The sequence below is a fragment of the Eutrema salsugineum genome, unplaced genomic scaffold, assembly GCF_000478725.1.
Source record: "Eutrema salsugineum unplaced genomic scaffold, Eutsalg1_0 scaffold_3, whole genome shotgun sequence".
Lineage (NCBI taxonomy): Eukaryota > Viridiplantae > Streptophyta > Magnoliopsida > Brassicales > Brassicaceae > Eutrema > Eutrema salsugineum.
In genome coordinates, this window is record NW_006256756.1 from 9,960,659 (window position 1) to 9,974,026 (window position 13,368).

A 13,368-nucleotide genomic window follows, 5' to 3' on the forward strand; every position below is an offset into this window, starting at 1 on the left:
AACAAACCGGGTCCTGACCCGGCTTTAGTGGGTAAAGTGGAATTACTGCGGGTTGGTCCAGTGTCTCCCAGGTAGCATACCTAAGCCGCAGGGTTTGTTACTTAGACATCTTGGCCGTTCTTCTTTTTGCTGCGGCTTGGACCTCTTTCACCAGGTAGCACGCCCAACTTGGAGTAAATTGCGAACATTTGTGCGGCTTGGTCTTCTTTGTTCCCAGGTAGCACGACTAAGCCGCAGCCTTTATGACTTAGACAACTCGGCCATTCCTCTTTTTACTGCGGCTTGGACCTCTTTCACCAGGTAGCACGCCTAACTAGGAGTAAATTGAGAGTGTATGTGCGACTTGATCTTCATGCTTCCCAGGTAGCACGCCCAAATCGCAGTATTGTGGACTTAGCAATTTTCTTGCTCGGGAGCCTCAGACCTCATCCATTGATAGCTTACCCGCACTTCTCAACTCGCAGCATCAATTTCCAGGCATTCGTCTTCAGGCCTGCGAGTTAACCAAGTCGCAAGGCTTTCTCGCAGCATTCAGAGCAGCTTGGACCACTTCGCATTCTGGAGAGTGTAACTTCTACGATACTTGTCCGAATTGAGTAATTCCAGTTGCAGAGGACAGAGGACTCATATATCTCCAACTTTGGTGAAAAAATCTTCGGTTCTTGGGAAGTGGAAGGCTTCCTGGAGGGCTCATCTTTTCAGTGCATTTACACGATCAGAGAGAGGCGTCTAGACATGTGTCCATTCCGGAGACCGTATCTTCCTGCTCATAGCTCCGAATTGAATGTTCTATGACGTTCTGGAAATAGGACTCAAATATCTCTGATTCTCATGAAGGCCCCGTAAACTGATTCGGTCTGGAAGTGCACCGTCCTTCCCATTACTCGGAGCTCATCGGGTCGGTCCAAAACGGCAGCGAGACAAGCGTACCTTCCGACGAGCTTAACTCTCTGCTCACGTTTCAGAATGCCATGATTTTACTTGCTCTGGAACCGTGATCCAAACCTCTCCAACTTTGATGAAGCACAAGACAACTGAATCGGACCGGAAGGTTCTCCGGACAGGCGATCATTCAGGAATATCGGATTGCTCCGGAATGAGGGCGAGACCTGTTCGTCTTCCGATTACCATATCTTTCAGCTCCGTGGTCCAAATGCCTTGATTCCAATTGTTATGAACTCTTGAATCAATTATCTCCAACTTTTATGCAGACTCCGACAGCTGAATCTGACCGGAAGGTTTCCCGGACGGGCGATTTCGGAAACGTGTCTGCACCCGGAGATTTTGGCCAAGAGACTTGACCGCGGTACGTGTTTTTGGCCGAGAAAGCTACCCGCGGGAAGGATTTTGGCCGAGAACCTTCGACCTTCAGTACACCATTTTGCCGAGAAACCCAAAATTGCTCCTTTTCACCATTTTTGATCATTCCAACTCCATTTCTTCGTCTGAATCACATCCTCCACTCCAAATTGTCTCCAAAAGCACCTGTTTAACACTCCAAAACATGCAAAACTCTCTCGGACCTAATGCAATCTCCTAAGTCCTTAAACAATTCCTAAAGACCTAAAATGCATGAGATAAGACATGATTTGGACTAGAATATGTATATTAAATGATGCAATTTATGAATATATCAACTCCCCCACACTCATCCTTTGCTTGTCCTCAAGCAAAAAGAACAAATGAGAGAGAGAGGTTGAATGCATTGGGAGCTCATCTTTTCCTTTGAAAGAGAAAAGTGACCACTAAGAGAATTCAAGTTCATGCTCAATATGCAATGCAAGACCATACTCTGATGTATCAACTCAACAGTAATCTCCACAAGTTCTCTTATTCCTCAACTCTTTGACATTCATTAAGCTCTTTACCAAGTGGATCAAATGATGCAATGTTCAAACAAGCAAAGTTTGGCTAGGGTGAGGTAATGAGACTAAAATGGTCTCATCAGCGCCTGAGTGGGTTCAATGCAGCAAGAGGATCTCTCTATGAATGATCAAACTTTGGCAGAATGCTAAAGGTAAAAAGCAACCTATGCATACAAGGGCAAGGACTCATCCCACCCCACACTCTACTCAAAGCTTTCTCACTTGCTCAACCTCTCAAGAACCTCACTTTCCACACTCAATTCCCTCTCACTAGGGGACTCACTTTTCATTTTCACACTCAAGTATTGGAGTTCAAACTTTACATAGCTCTTTTTCACTTTCTTTTGTAACTTCTAGCCTCTTTTTCTTTCTTTTTAAAACATTTGAGCTCTTGGGCTTCTTTTCTTTTCTTTTCATTTAGAGGCTAGACTTTTTCTTTTCAAAACACTAGAGCTCACTTTCTTTGACTCAAAACTCCAAGACTGATTTCTTTTCTTTTTCTATCCCCTAGTTCTCACCATTCTCCTTTTTTTTCCACTCATCTCTCCTTTTTCCACTCACCAACAAGTATTTCCCCACACTTAGTTCTCACCAAATCTCTCAGCTCCTTGATGATGGAACTTAACACTCAATGAGACTTGCCCTTGTCGCTCTAAACCTAACACTTTCTGCTAAGTTTGATCCAAGGTGGCCTTTCAATTACACACAAAAATTTGGCTTGAAGGAAGGATGGGTTCAAGGTGAGGAAAACTGATCCAGATGTGGACTCAGCTATTTGAGCTAAGGAAGAGGGTGGTAAAAACAGGATTTTAGCTCAAATATGTATATAGGTATCCACAAGCTTATTCAAACAATGCATCACAAGATAATTTCATGTCAAGTTCAAGGTTTTCACTTATTAGAGTTGAGTTCAATTCAAACTTGCTTCTCAGATTCAAACCATTTCAAGCCTTGCAAGCACAGAAGTCATTTCACAAGCATATTTAATCCAAATTCTCAAAGTGATGTACTCTCAAGGAAAGAACCTATCATTACTCCCATTTTCATATGATGCAACCTATATGAAAATGCAAACTTGACTCAACCTAAAATGTGAATGCAACTACATGAGCATTTTTTTGTGAAAAGTTTTTCAGATTTTTCCATTTTTTTTTGGTTTTTATATGCACTTAGATGAATGCAAAATGAGACTCAAAGTGAAAAGGAAAATAAGATCAGAATAAACATGATTAGTAAACACAAAACCCCTCCCCCACACTTAAATAACACAGTCCCTTGTGTTATAAAAGCATGAGAAAGAGAAAAAAAATCAAACATGAAATGCAAAAGATAAAGAAAAATGTTAAATGCTCATTTACAAGTGTTTGGAGTGATACCTGGTGTGGTTCTTGTGCAAAAGGGGAGTGAGTATCTGCACCAGATGAGGCCAGACACCACTGGAGATGGATTTGGCTTGGCCTGAACTCCCTTGCTGCGGCCTGGTCTTGTCTTGATCCAAACCGCACACCTAGGTAGCACTGAGGCGTTCTCCAAGTTTTTCAGTCCTTAAAACACTTCTCTCAGCTCTCTCACATGCTCCATTCCATTCATCACAGAGCTATGTCCTCCAAAAATCACCTAGAACCTGAGACCAACTCACAAAACCCATCAAAAGATCCTAAAACATAAAAAGAAATGAGAGAAAAGAATAAAAAAGATTATATACAAGGATAAGCTTGGGGTGTCTCCCAAGAGAACTTGTTTAAAGTCACTAAGTTTGACTTTGAAAAACCTGTTTTCAGCTGGGGTGAGGTTGAGCACTGATGCTCTTCAGCACTTCAACGGTCCTGAGCAAGAAAGCTGAGTTGGTTTGCTGCCTTTGGGAACCATTAGACCCTTGTCCTTGAGATCCCACCTTGAGACCTTTGTCCACCAGCTCTTGAATACCATCTGGGTCTTTATCAAAGATGGCCCTTGTGAGACATGCCCTCACTTCAGCAAACAGACCTGGCTTCCCATTGCAATCCAGCTTATACTTCAGAGAACCATCATCATCAACCCAAGGAGTGAGATCAAAGTCTTGAGAAGAAAGATCAGGTTTAATACTCTTTTTTTCTGATGCTGAGCCATCACTTTTGGTGTTAATCATCCTTAGATCACTAAGTGTAGGAGACCATGAGAGCAAGATGTCTTCTTCTCTGATCAATGGCTGTTCAGTCCCATCCTTGTAAACAGAGTTGGTGTGAGGTTCATTTTCCATTTCCACAGCTGAGAGAGATTGGGATCCACCTAAAATCCCAGCACTTCCTACATACTTCATCTCAAGTACCTTAGGGGGTTCTATCTCTTGAACAACTGATCCACAAAATTCAGCTAAATGTGGTTGAAAAGGGTAAAAGGCATCCTTATCCACCTTTGTAAGCACCACTCTTTGAGTATCAAAGTCAATCATTGCACCAGTGGTGTTGAGAAATGCAGTTCCAAGCAAAAGGGGGAGCTCTTTGGTCTTCTTCATCTTCATGATGACAAAATCAGTGGGGATCACACATTCACCAACTTGAAGTGAATAGTCTTCTAAAAATCCATATGGTTTCTTGGAGTAGGAATCACCAAAGGTGATGGAAGAGGGGTAGGACGTTATAGACTTGACCTTTAGCTTCTCCATCATATCTTTAGACATTATACTCACACTTGAGCCTGAATCACACAAGGCATTCTCAACTCTAAAGTTTCCAAGAGTGCAAGAGATGGTGAACTTCCCTGGGTTGCCTAGCTTTGGGAGGGAGGTGGGCTTTATCTGAGTTGATTCAGAGGTGGAGGCACAATCTGTTAGCTTTGCTTGACCAGTTGGATGCTCCTTTGTTTCAATAGACACTGAATCATTCCTTTGCTGAACAGAAAGAACTGAACCGGCTGCCCCCACACTTTTTCTCTCAATGTCCTCATTGAGTTCATGTAAGAAGCCCATGAAATCATCTATAATGGTGTCCTCATCCACTTGAGTGTGTGCATTCTCAGTACAAACTTGACCATAAAGGAGGTCTTCAATCTCTTGTACAGCAGCTGAATGGTCCTCATTGGAGTAGATGGCATTGCAATAATCTTTTGAGTTTTGAAGGGCTTTACCAGGATGAGAGACTTGTGGTTCAGAAGTGCAGATGCCCTTGTTCTTTTTAATAGTCTTTAGTTCAGCGCCCAGTGTCTCCAGGTAAGATACCATCTTTTGTTTTCCTAGTAAGAGCTGTTGGAGAAGAACATTGAAATCAGGACTTTGTTGAACAGGTGGTGGGCCAAAACCAGGAGGTGGAGCCTTTGGCTGTAGGCTGACATGATTTGTGAAGCTATTCCCTTGATTCTGAACCGCTGGTTGCTGAAAACCCAGTTGACCTTGGGAGTTACCTTGGTACTGATGCTGTTGAACAAAGCTTTGAGGAGGGTATATTTGGTCTTGGGGGTTGGCCACATTGTTGCTCCTATAGGACAAGTTCTGGTGGTTGTTGAAGTTGTTGTAACCATTGAACTTGTTTTGATTTCCAATGAAGTGCAACTCCTCTTGAGTGAGACCCTCTTCATTGATATTTGTGAAGCATCTCTTCTCCTCACCCACATAGTGTATAGGCTTTTGAGTGGCAGCTAGGGCTTTGTCAAGCTTTATATTCAACACTTTAAACTTCTCTTCCAGCCCTTGGTGTCTACCAGAATCTTCTCCTCTATAGCTTCTATCATAATCTTCCCCATAAGTGTCTTGGCTCATGGCTAAGTTCTCAACAAGTTCCATAGCTGCATTGATTTCTTTTGCCAAGAAATTTCCATTTGATGCTGTGTCCAACTGAATCCTGATCTTAGGAAGAGCTCCTCTATACAAAGAGCTAAGGAGAGAGGCTTCTGAAAAGCCATGATGTGGGCACTGATTTGTGTAGCTTCTAAACCTTTCCAAAGCTTCTCCAAAGGTCTCATTAGAATGTTGAGTGAAGCTGGAAATCTGGTTCCTTAGCTTTTCAGTCCTTGAGCTTGAGAAGAACTTGGATAGAAAGGCAATCTTGCATTGCTCCCATGTGTGGATGGATCCTCTTGGGAGGTTCTTTTCCCACTGATGTGCCTTATCTCCAAGGCTGAATGGGAACAATCTCAGTTTGAAACTGTCTTCAGATACCCCATTGATCTTAGTGAGATCACAAACTCTGTCAAACTGATCCAGATGCTCCAAGGGATCCTCCATAGGTAAGCCATGGAACTTCTGATTCTGAACCATATTGATCAAAGAGGCCTTCACCTCAAAGTTGTTGTTTTGGACAGGAGGTGGCCTGATTCCTGCTCCATACTGGTGTGCATAAGCTCGGTCATTCTCACCAACAAAGACTGGTTGGGGCTGATGACGTATGGGTGGGTTTGGGTGGGGCTGTGGTGGATTAACCTGAGGTCGGTCTTGGTTTTGGTTACCCTGAGCGTGTCCCTGATGGACCTGAGCCTGTTGAGCCTGAATTCCAATCCCATTACCAGCTCGTTGACCTTGATCAGCTTCTTGAGCCTGATGCTCATTCCCAACTTGCTGATTCATTCCTAACCTCTCCAAGTGAACAGCTCTTTCTCTTTGTCTTCTGGCTTGGCTTCTTGTGATCATAAACCTGAGAACAAAGACAGAACTTGAAAGGTGATCAGTAAAACAAAAGAAACTTGATCTCAAAAACTATATCAGAAACTAATGCTAACAATCCCCACACAATATGGCAACGGCGCCAATTGATAACTAAGGTTTTCAAGGCCTTAGATGGGTTATCAATCCCCTTGTCAAAGTAGTATAAGGGGTGTCAAACCATATGTGTGGTAGTTAGGCACTAGTTTATGTGATAGGTTCTTAAGTCAAGTAATCAAAGATGAGTTTTGTGAAACCAGCAACAAGAAAGCATAAAACAAGAAACAAACAAGCTATGATTAATGAACTAAGCAAGCAAACAAAACAAGATGATGGTGATTAAGAAAATGATAAAAGCTAAACCTCTAGATGTGATCATTGATTAGGGTGCTTTAGATATTGAATCATGATGCTAAGAACATAATGCAACACTTGCTACTCTTTAGTCTAGGCTTCTTAATCAGATTAATTCATTCCCATGACAATAATCCCTTTGCAAATCACTTAATCAAGTCTAACAACCATTAGATATAATCAAGCAATCAGCAAGCATAATGCATCAAGCCTAATAAGTGACCAAACAATCTCTCAACCAAGAAGACTGAATCTTATACAGAAAGACATAACAAGCAATCACATGATCTCAAACATTTCAACTTAGAACTCTAATCTAGACTAATCCTCTCATGAAGGCATTAATCTCTACACTAATCCACTTTCAAACCAAATCATCATTTGTGAAATATGAATCAATGAGCATTAAGAAACAGTTCTAATATGTCATTCATGCATTTAACAAATCATTCCCATGATGAAAAAGGCATAAACCTTTAAGTTAGCTCATTCAGGCATTTCATCAAACACTTTTGGTGCATGAAATGCCTATGAACCCAGATTTCACTTTCCCAAGGAAATCTGGCATTAGGAGCAGCTAACTAAGGAAATGGAATGAGAATCTAAACCCTAAACATCACCAATCAAACATCTAAGCACCCTAATCTACACACCTAGATGTTTAAAAGATGACTACTCACTAATCATGAAGAACCCATCTAATCTTTTGCAAGAGATGATGTTAATCATGATTAGAAGTAGAAATGAGATGATGAGATGATAAGAAACAGACTTGGAATGATCAAATCCCTTCAGATATCTCTTAATCAAAAACGTTTTACACTAAAAAGGAAAGAAAACTAGAGAGAAAACTAAGTAGAAGATAAGATGTCTAGGGTTTTTCTCCAAAAAGCTATATATACTAAGTGCTAATGAACCGGGTCAGCCCGGAACAAACCGGGTCCTGACCCGGCTTTAGTGGGTAAAGTGGAATTACTGCGGGTTGGTCCAGTGTCTCCCAGGTAGCATAACTAAGCCGCAGGGTTTGTTACTTAGACATCTTGGCCGTTCTTCTTTTTGCTGCGGCTTGGACCTCTTTCACCAGGTAGCACGCCCAACTTGGAGTAAATTGCGAACATTTGTGCGGCTTGGTCTTCTTTGTTCCCAGGTAGCACGACTAAGCCGCAGCTTTTATGACTTAGACAACTCGGCTATTCCTCTTTTTACTGCGGCTTGGACCTCTTTCACCAGGTAGCACGCCTAACTAGGAGTAAATTGAGAGTGTATGTGCGACTTGATCTTCATGCTTCCCAGGTAGCACGCCCAAATCGCAGTATTGTGGACTTAGCAATTTTCTTGCTCGGGAGCCTCAGACCTCATCCATTGATAGCTTACCCGCACTTCTCAACTCGCAGCATCAATTTCCAGGCATTCGTCTTCAGGCCTGCGAGTTAACCAAGTCGCAAGGCTTTCTCGCAGCATTCAGAGCAGCTTGGACCACTTCGCATTCTGGAGAGTGTAACTTCTACGATACTTTTCCGAATTGAGTGATTCCAGTTGCAGAGGACAGAGGACTCATATATCTCCAACTTTGGTGAAGAAAGCTTCGGTTTTTGGGAAGTGGAAGGCTTCCTGGAGGGCTCATCTTTTCAGTGCATTTACACGATCAGAGAGAGGCGTCTAGACATGTGTCCATTTCGGAGACCGTATCTTCCTGCTCATAGCTCCGAATTGAATGTTCTATGACGTTCTGGAAATAGGACTCAAATATCTCTGATTCTCATGAAGGCCCCGTAAACTGATTCGGTCTGGAAGTGCACCGTCCTTCCCATTACTCGGAGCTCATCGGGTCGGTCCAAAACGGCAGCGAGACAAGCGTACCTTCCGACGAGCTTAACTCTCTGCTCACGTGTAAGAATGCCATGATTTTACTTGCTCTGGAACCGTGATCCAAACCTCTCCAACTTTGATAAAGCACCTGACAACTGAATCGGACCGGAAGGTTCCCCGGACAGGCGATCATTCAGGAATATCGGATTGCTCCGGAATGAGGGCGAGACCTGTTCATCTTCCGATTACCATATCTTTCAGCTCCGTGGTCCAAATGCCTTGATTCCAATTGTTATGAACTCTTGACTCAATTATCTCCAACGTTTATGAAGACTCCGACAGCTGAATCTGACCGGAAGGTTTCCCGGACGGGCGATTTCGGAAACGTGTCTGCACCCGGAGATTTTGGCCGAGAGACTTGACCGCGGTACGTGTTTTTGGCCGAGAAAGCTACCCGCGGGAAGGATTTTGGCCGAGAACCTTCGACCTTCAGTACACCATTTTGCCGAGAAACCCAAAATTGCTCCTTTTCACCATTTTTGATCATTCCAACTCCATTTCTTCGTCTGAATCACATCCTCCACTCCAAATTGGCTCCAAAAGCACCTGTTTAACACTCCAAAACATGCAAAACTCTCTCGGACCTAATGCAATCTCCTAAGTCATAAAACAATGCCTAAAGACCTAAAATGCATGAGATAAGACATGATTTGGACTAGAATATGTATATTAAATGATGCAATTTATGAATATATCAATAATGTCTAAGGAAATGATGGAGAAGCTAAAGGTCAAGTCTATAACTTCATACCCTTCTTCTATCACCTTTGGAGATTCCTACTCCAAGAAACCATATGGGTTTCTGAAAAACTATCCACTACAGGTTGGTGAATGCATAATTCCCACTGATTTTGTGATCATGAAGATGAAGAAGACCAAAGAGCTCCCCCTATTGCTTGGAACTTCATTTCTCAACACCACTGGTGCAATTATTGACTTTGATACTCAAAGAGTGGTGCTTTCAAAGATGGATAAGGATGTCTTTTACCCTGTTACACCTCCTTTGGCTGAATTTTGTGGATCAGTTGTTCAAGAGATAGAACCTCCTAAAGTACTTGAGATGAAGTATGTGGGCACTGCTGGAATTCTATATGGATCCCAATCTTTTTCAGTTTTGGAAAAGGAGAGAGACTCTCACCCCAATAGTTACAAGTATGAGAATGGAGGGTCATTGATCAGAGAAGAAGACATCTTGCTCTCATGGTCTCCTACACCTAGTGATCTAAGGATGATTAACACCAAGAATGATGGCTCAGCATCAGAAGACAAGAGTATTGAACCTGCTCTTTCTTCCCAAGACTTTGATCTCAGTCCTTGGGTTGATGATGATGGATCTCTGAAGTATAAGCTGGATTGCAATGGGAAGCCAGGTCTGTTTGCTGAAGTGAGGGCATGTCTCACAAAGGCCATCTTTGATAAAGACCCAGATGGTATTCAAGAGCTGGTGGACAAAGGTCTCAAGATGGGATCTCAAGGACAAGGGTCTAATGGTTCCCAAAGGCAGCAAACCAACTCAGCTTTCTTGCTCAGGACCATTGAAGTGCTGAAAAGCATCAGTGCTCAACCTCACCCCAGCTAAAAACAGGTTTTTTAAAGTCAAACTTAGTGATTTTAAACAAAGTGCTCTTGGGAGACACCTCAAGCTTATCTTTGTATATAATCTTTTTAATCTTTTCTCTCCTTTCTTTTTATGTTTTAGGACCTTTTGATGGGTTTTGTGAGCTGTTCTCAGGTCCCAGGTAACTTTTGGAGGCTATGGCTCAGGGACAAAGTGGAATGAAGCATGTGAGAAGGCTGAGAAAAGGGTTTACGTCAATGGAAACTTGATGGACGCCTGTGTGCTACTTAAGTGTGTGAGTTGGTCCAAGACAACTCCATGCCGCACAAGGGAGTTCAGGCAAAGCCAAACCCATCTCCAGGTATCACTCCAAACCTTTGTAGATACTCATCTGGTGCAGATACTCACTTCCCTTTTGCATAAGAACCACACCAGGTATCACTCCAAACCTTTGTAAATATGCATCTAGCTTAGCTTATTTTTCTCTTTGCATTTTGTGATTTTGCTTTGCACTTCTCCTTCATGCTTTTATAACACAAGGGACTGTGTTATCTAAGTGTGGGGGAGGGGTTTTGTGTTTACTAATCATGTTTATTCTGCTCTTATTTTCCTTTTCACGTTGAGTCTCATTTCGCATTCATCTAAGTGCATATAAAAACCAAAAAAATGGAAAAATCTGAAAAATTTTCACAAAAAAATGATCATGTAGTTGCATTCTCATTTTTAGGATTGAGTCTAGATTGCATGTTCATGTAGGTTGCATCTTGCAGGGAGTAATGATTGAAATGTCTATATTTTACATCATTTAGATTGCATTATAGAGTCCTCATCATGTGTTTTCTCATGTAAATTGAGTCTTTAGGCGTCAAAATAGGACTTAGGGCTTGCATTAGGTCCCAAAGAGTTTTGCATGTTTTGAAGTCTTTATCAGGAGCTTTGGAGACCAATTGATATGGTGAAAACCACTTGGAGCCTAAGAAGAGGAACAGAAAAGAAAAGGGTGAAGAAAAGGGTCAAAAATGGTGAAAACCACAAGGAGGAATTTCTCGGCCAAATCTCGTACCGGCTGGTCGGAAACCTCGGGCAAAATGTTTACCGGATGCTCATTACCGGCCAAAAACCTTACAGATCGGCCAGAATCGAGTATCGAGTGCAAAAATACCACGGGACAAGTTTTTGACCGAGGCAAGGATTTTTACGACCAAAAAGCTTACCGCGGTACACAGCCCTCGGCCATTTTCCTTACCGCGGGAAGGTTTTTACGACCAAAAGTTGTCCTTGCCCGCGCAATTCAGAGATCAGCAATCCGGGGAACCTTCCGGTCCGAATCAGTTGGCGAGGTCTTCACCAAAATTGGAGATAATCAAGCAAAGATTCCAGAACAGTTAGAATCATCCAATTCGGACCAGTGGAGAGAAAGATATGGCTTCCGGAGCATACACCAGCATTGTGCGTACCCGAGAACTGAACGGCGAACTTCAAAGATCATGGCGGACGGAGCTCCTCCTGTCCGAACCAGCTTACCCGGTCTTCACCAAAATTCGAGCTTATTGAGTCATCTTGACTGTGGAACTGGTTCCAGAGCAATTGGAGTCGTGTGCTGAAAGTTACTGCTTCCGGAAGGTGACATGGTCGATACAAGCCTAAATGAGTTGCGATACGCGCTAAGTGTTTTCACAAGCCTCAGTATCTCTACCTTGGCATCACTCAAGTCGAGGCTCATATCTTGGAAGTATTCTGGACTAGACCTCGTGCCAAAGCCTTGGCATGATTAGATCGAGGCATGCATACGTAAGAACTGAAGCTGGAAACGACTAAGTGTTGAAAGTACACCTCGGTGTAATGACCTCGGCGTGCATGCCGGACTGTGTTCTCCCAAGCACCTCGACATCATGACCCCTCGACATTTTATCCCGAGGTCCCTTGTCACAAACCCAGAATCAAGAACAGAATGGCTCAAGAACACACACGTGAGGATGGATCAAAGACTTGGGTTCATGCATGTTCTTTACGTGTTCTTCACGAGATCTTCATCTGGATCCTGACTCACGTGCACACCTCGGCATGAAGACCTCGGCTTCACTTTCCGACACACCGTGGCACTCACCCATCAACCCAAGGAAGCGGTTCAGTACCCGGTTTGTTCCGGGCTGACCCGCGACACTTTCCCTTTGCTATAAATACATTTTAGGACCAAAAACCTAATCATCTTATCTTTTATCTCCATTTACGTTTAATAACTTGCCTCTTTTGTGAAACCAGATTAATCTAATCCGATATCTCGTTTTTGCATCTGAATCTTGTTCTTTCTTTATTCTTCTTTTATTATCAGCATTAAACTCCTAATCATGACCAGCTACACGTCTTGCAAAGGACTTAGTGAGCTCGTTATGATCAGTGAGTAGTCGTTTAAGCAGCTTTAGATAAGTAGATTAGGGTGCTTTCAAGATAGATTAGTGGGTTTAGGTGTCTAGTCTTGCATGTTTCATTCTTTAACCGACGAGATCTCTAGGCTGGATCCAAGCATATCACTTGAGGTTCCGATCTAAGGCATATCCCGCATCAAAAGTGTTTGTAGAAATGTCTGAACCACTCGGTTAAAGGTTTAAAAGTCTTTCATCGCGAGAGTGATAGTTTGTTCTCTTAAATGACATATTTGAACTGAATCTTATTGCTGATTGATTCGTGCTTCTCAAAAGACATTTTGGTATGAAGGAGGATCAGTTTAGATGTTTAATACTTTCATGAGAAGATTAACATGCCTTGAGTTCAAAGTTAAATGAAATCGTTTGAAAAAATAATTCATTAACCCATTAGTTTAGCTTGGAAGCACCCGAGTCTATTATCTTGTCTAGAGTCTCTTCCCTTATCGTATATTATCATCATCTGAATCACCTGTTTGTTGTTTGCATCTTGATTAGTTTAAATCTCTGCTTTTATTTAATTTTATTGCTTATTTGCCTGCTAATCATCGTCACCAAACTTCTATCTTCTTGTCTTGACTTAAGTGAACAAATGACATAGGCTAGTGTCTCGTTTACAAGCTTGGTTTGACACCCCTTATACTACTTTGAAGGGGATTGATAACCCTTCTAAGAGCCTCAAAACTC

General features: G+C 42.4%; 1 non-coding gene across 1 annotated transcript; it reads left to right on the forward strand.

The window, feature by feature from the left end:
* The first annotated feature begins 5,734 nt into the window (after positions 1 to 5,734).
* LOC112085685 lies at positions 5,735 to 5,841 on the forward strand. Its single transcript, XR_002898985.1, has one exon. It is a non-coding gene; the product is annotated as a small nucleolar RNA R71 (small nucleolar RNA).
* The last annotated feature ends 7,527 nt before the right edge of the window (positions 5,842 to 13,368 follow it).